This window comes from Heloderma suspectum, chromosome 2 (genome assembly GCF_057233095.1).
Source record: "Heloderma suspectum isolate Gila_16-S chromosome 2, 16-S_ref, whole genome shotgun sequence".
Lineage (NCBI taxonomy): Eukaryota > Metazoa > Chordata > Lepidosauria > Squamata > Helodermatidae > Heloderma > Heloderma suspectum.
The window spans coordinates 67757514-67763599 of record NC_139459.1 but is presented as its reverse complement, the minus strand read 5'-3'; positions in this window follow the sequence as shown (position 1 = coordinate 67763599).

Genomic DNA, 6086 nt, shown 5'->3' with positions numbered 1-6086 from the left:
CCAATTTCGGGGGGCCGAATGTGTTGGCATTCGGCCTCCCGGAGATTCGTGGAGAAATTCTCCGCCATCCCTAATTTGAGCACACTCCGGGAAAGAGCGGAGGACAGGAAGGCCTGGCGTGCTATGGTCCATAGGGTCATGAAGAGTTGGAATCGACTTAACGACTGAACAACAACAGCATTTATGTTATATTAGCATTCCAAAATTTTCTTCTAAAGTTTTTTAATGTTATAAATAAAGTTTTTTTAAAAACCACATTTTTGAAAGAGCTAGTGTGTTCTTTTTTTATTAAAAAAAAAAAAAGCATTATTGCTACCATGTTCCCCAGGAAGACTGATACACTGAGAACACAATTTAAGGAGTAACAGAGATCTGTGGGGGGTTATGCAGAGAAAACAAAGCTACAATAGCTGAAGAACAAAAATTGAATAAGGCTGCAATATTATGCATGTTCAGACAGAAAAAGATTCCTACAACTCCCAGCATCCCTCCAGCCAAGCATGCTGGCATGGGTACGCTGGAAAGCATAGGATTATTTTCTGTCTAAATATGCATAGTATTAGATCCTTAAATCTTAGGATTGAAACTTTGAGGTACATAAGTGAAACCATGAGACAGATTCCTAGTGATTCACCAGATTTATAATTTGACTCAAATATACACTTTAACCCATGAGGCATGGAGGGAGAATCCTATGGGCGCTAGACAGTGGCTAGATGGCCATAGGATATGTTGTTTTCTGGGAACCAACCTCAGAGCCCATACTCCAAGGTCGGTTCCTGGAGAGCAGACCTCCCCCCATTTCTGCACTGCCTCCGAGGCAGCACGGAACAGCCCAGTCCTCCTTGCTCACAAGAGGAGTGCGGAGTGGCCAAAACAGGGTGTGGCTGGGGGCATTCCAGGGTGGGGAGGCCGGAACTTCCTGTACAACACATCCTATGTGTCATACAGCAGCCTCCTTCCCCTTTCCGTGCTCCAGCGGCTAGACTAGCCAAAAATGCAGGGTAGGAGGAGCGCAAAGGGAATGATCCCCCCCGTGCTTCTCTGGCCCTGCTTTGTATAGGTGGTTGCCTCCAAGTTCGGAGGCGGTCACCTATCTCAATAGGATAGGCCTTGTAGGCCCCTTCCAACCTTACTACACTATTCTATGATTCTATGATTCTATGATTGTGCCCTGAAATACCTTTCTACTAGGGATGGCGGAGAATTTCTCCCCGAAACTTTGGGGGGCCGAGCGCCAAGGTGTTCGGCCCCCCGAACAAGTTTCGGGGAGAAATCCTCCGAACCCCCCCCCGCACCCCGCATCCCCTCCGGGACGGGACTTACCTTCACCGAATGTCCCTCCCGGCGGCGGGTCCGGCCGGTGGTTCGGCGGGTGTTCGAGCGGGGCCGGAGCGGCAGCCGGTCTTTCGACCGGCTGCCACCGCCGCCATTGCAATAAAAGAAAAAAAAATGCCCCCTGATAGGCTACGTGACGATTCACGTAGCCTATCACGGCTAGATCTGCAAAGTCAGCCGTGATAGGCTACGTCAATCGTCACGTAGCCTATCACGGGTGACTTAAAAAAAAAAAAAAGCGCGTACGCGAATGGCGGCCCCCATAGGGAGCCTCCATTCGCGTTCCTTATTTGGTCGCTGTAGTCTACGTAAATGTTTACGTAGACTACGGCGAAAATAAGGGCAACGCAAATAGCTTTTTTTTTTTTTAAGTCACCCGTGATAGGCTACGTGACGATTGACGTAGCCTGTCACGGCTGACTTTGCAGATCTAGCCGTGATAGGCTACGTGAATCATCACGTAGCCTATCAGGGAGCGTGTTTTTTTTTTAACTTTCGCGTTCGCGGCCGGGCGAGGCGGGAAGCCTCCCCCCCGGCCTGAATTTCGGCCGGGGCGAGGCGGGAAGCCTCCCCCCCCGGCCTGAACTTCATGGGGGGAGCAGCGAAGCGCCTCCCCCCACCGCGAACGTCCTTCGACAACAGGTAAGGGACTTTCGTCCACCCCTACTTTCTACTTCAGTACTATAAACATGCTGTGTGTCGATGAACTATAGTTTCCATGCATATCCCTACTGGATATTAACAGTGAGTGAATGACTCTCAACCCTATCCCTACTGGAATTAATGAACGACTCTCAACCCTCCAAGTAAAACTTGCCAAAAACCAGCAGGCAACTATTCTAAGTGCCTATGCACGAACATTAGATGCTGATGAAGACATCAAAGAAAAATTTTACTCCCAACTGGACACCATCTTATCAGAGATACCTAAGGAGGATAAAATTATCCTCCTGGGCGATTTCAGTGCAAGAGTTGAGCATGATATTGATTTGTGGCCAGGGACCATTGGGAAAGAAGGAGTCGGCAATAGCAACCAGAATGGAATTCTACTTCTGACTAAATGTGCAGAGCATAATCTTGTCATTACCAACACACTTTTTCATCAGAAAAATAAATTTAAAACATCATGGAAGCACCCTTGGTCGAAGCACTGGCATCTTCTAGATTATGTAATTGTCTGTACCAGAGATCGCTGCGATGTACTCCTCACTAGAACCATGACAAGTGCTGATGACTGCTAGACAGAACATCGGTTAATTCGTTCCACGATGGCCATTAAGATTGTCCCTCAACGTTAGGGATGTACGAAAGTCACTTACTTGTTTGCGGATTATGCTGATGCTGGGGGGGAGGCGCTCCATCCCTCCCCCTGAAATTCTGGCCGGGGGGGAGGCACTCCACCCCCCCTGAATCCTGGCCGGCCGGCTCCACTCCACAGGGATTCTGCGGAGCCGTTGGCTGGCTCTGCCAGCGGCCAGACATCCGGCCGCTGGCTAGCAGGGACGCAAATGGCGGCGGCTGTAGCCGCCACCGTTTGTGTCCCTGCAGTCAGCCGTGATAGGCTACATAAATGTTTACGTAGCCTATCACGGCTGATTAAAAAAACACACACAAGTGTATGCAAATGGCAGCGCCCATGGGCGCCGCCATTTGCGTTCCTTATATTGGCACGTCTTAGTCTACGTAAACATTTATGTAGACTACGGCGAAAATAAGGGGAACCCAAATAGTGTAGATGCTACGCTATTTGCATTCCCCTTATTTTCGCCATAGTCTACGTAAATGTTTACGTAGACTAAGACGTGCCAAAATAAGGAACACAAATGGCGGCGCCCATGGGCACTGCCATTTGCGTACCCGCGTTGTTGTTTTTTAATCAGCCGTGATAGGCTACGTAAATGTTTATGTAGCCTATCACGGTGTTTTTTAAAATTTAGCTGTGATAGGCTACATAAATCTTTACGTAGCCTATCATGTTGTTTTATTGTTTGTTTTTTTAACTTGGAAATGGCGGCGGCGGCAGCCGGTCGGAAGACCGGCTGCTGCCGCTGCCGCCACTGCTGCCGCACCGCTGCCGCTGCCACCACACCGCTGCCACCACTGAAGCCGCCACCACCAGGAAGATCCGCCCCAGGTAAGTCCCGTCCCAGAGGGGCGGGGGCCATTCTACCTCCGATTTCAGGGGGCCAAATGCACTGGCATTCGGCCTCCCCAAGATCCGTGGTGGAACTTTCATACATCCCTACTCAACGTAGGCTCCAAGGAAGAAAACCAAGGCATAAAATGAACACCCAAGCCCTTCAAGACCCTATTAAGCAAGCCTGCCTTCAAACAAACCTCAAGGAACATCTACCTATGGAAACCCCTGAAAATGTCGAGGAACACTGGAATAAACTGAAGACTTCCATTATTGCAGCCTGTGAACAAACTATCAGATACCAAACTAAGAAACATCAGGACTGGTTTGATGAGAATGATAGGGAGATTGAACGTATTATTGATAACAAAAGGAAAGCTTTCCAAATATGGCAAAAAGACATCAACTGTGCCACTAAGAAAAAAATCTCTGCCAGTGCAAAGGCTGAGGTCCAAAGAAGAACTAGAGAACTTAAGAACACCTGGTGGATAAAGAAAGCTCAAGAAATCCAGCATTTTGCAGATGCCCATGACACATGGGGCTTTTTTAATGCCACAAAGGCCATCTACAGACCAACATACAGACCAACATCTAAACATACAGACCAACTTCTAAAGGACAAGGAGTCTATTGCACTGCGTTGGAAAGAGCATTACCACAACCTCCTTAACTCTATTGTGGCTGATGAGGTTTTCTCACAAATCCCACAAAAACAAACCAGAGATGAGCTTGCAGTGTCCCCTAGTTTGGAGGAAGTCAGTAAAGCCATTAACCAAATGAAAAATAATAAAGCTAGTAGACCCAATGGGATCCCTGTTGAAGTCTTTAAAGAAGGTGGGCCTGAAGCTACACAACAGCTTCACAAGGTCATCGAAAAAATCTGGATGAGGGAAGAGATCCCAGCAGACTTCAGGGATGCCATAATTATCACTCTCTTCAAAAAGGGTGATAGAACAGATTGTGGAAACTATCGAGGCATCTCCCTTCTAGCTACAGCAGGCAAAATCTTGGTAAGGATCCTTGCAAACTGCCTTCTACCTATCTCAGAAGACATCCTCCCTGAATCTCAAAATGGCCTCCGCCCTTCTAGGGGGACAGTGGGTATGATCTTCACCGCACAACAGCTCCAAGAAAAATGCAGGGAGCAAAACCAACCCCTGTACATGGCGTTTATTGATCTGACTAAGGCCTTCGACACTGTAAATCGTACTGCTCTCTGGACCATCCTTCTGAAAACCAGATGCCCTAATACCGTAAATTTGTGAACATCTTGTGGCTCCTCCATGACAACATGACGGCAACAATCTTGGATAACAATGGCTCTCAAAGTGATCCATTCAAAGTGGGATCAGGCATTAAACAGGGACGCGTCATTGCTCCAACCTTATTTACTATCTTCATCGCTATGATTCTACACCTTGTTGATGGGAAACTTCCCACTGGTGTAAAAATCATATATCAAACAGGTGGAAAACTTTTTAATCTCAGTAGGCTGAAAGCAAAAAGTAAGGTAATTACAACCTCTGTCATAGAACTTCAGTATGCTGATGATAACGTAATCTGCACACATTCAGAGGAAAATCTCCAAACTATCGTAAACATCTTCGCAGAAGCATATGAAAAGCTCGGCCTCTCACTTAACATCAAAAAAAACCCCAAGTGCTTTACCAGCAAGTACAAACCATCCCTCTGTAGTGCTATCAATCCAGCTTAACAGTGTGATGCTGGAAAATGTCGATCACTTTTCTTATCTTGGCAGCCATATCTCCACAAAAGCCGACATCAACGCTAAAATTCAGCATCGCCTGAGCTCTGCGACTGTTGCATTCTCCTGAATGAAGTGTAGAGTGTTCGAGGATCAGGATATTCGCAGGGAGACCAAAATGCTTGTTTACAAAGCCATTGTACTACCAACCTTACTGTATGCCTGTGAAACATGGACCATCTATAAACGCCACCCCCAACTTCTCGAAAAATTCCACCAACGCTGCCTCCGAAAAATTCTACAAATTACTTGGGAAGACAGACGGACTAATGTGAGCGTACTGGAAGAAGCAAAGACCACCAGCGTTGAAACAATGATTCTCCAACATCAACTTCGCTGGATCAGCCATGTTGTTCGAATGCCTGACTATCATCTTCCAAAGCAGTTACTCTATTCCCAACTTATGAATGGAAAATGGAATATTGGTGGACAGCAAAAGAGATTTAAAGATGTTCTTAAAGCTAATCTAAAAAAATGTAACATAAGGATTGAGAACTGGGAAGCTCTAACTCATGAGCGTTCCAACTGGAGGTCAGCCTATATTAAAGGCGCTATGGACTTTGAAGAAGCACGAGTACAGAGCGAAAGGGAGAAACGAGCTCAGTGAAAGGCACGTCAAGCAAACCCTCACCGTCACTGCCTTCCACCTGGAAACCTATGTCCTCACTGTGGGAGGCTGTGTTGATTGACCTGTGTTGATTGTCCTGTGTTGACTGACCAGAGTCGGCATTTACAGCCACCTGCAGACCCACTGCTAGAGATTAATGTGTTGATTGACCTATCTTCTATGAATCTGTCTAATCCTTTTAAATAGTTATCTATCTAGGGATGGCGGAGAATTTCTCC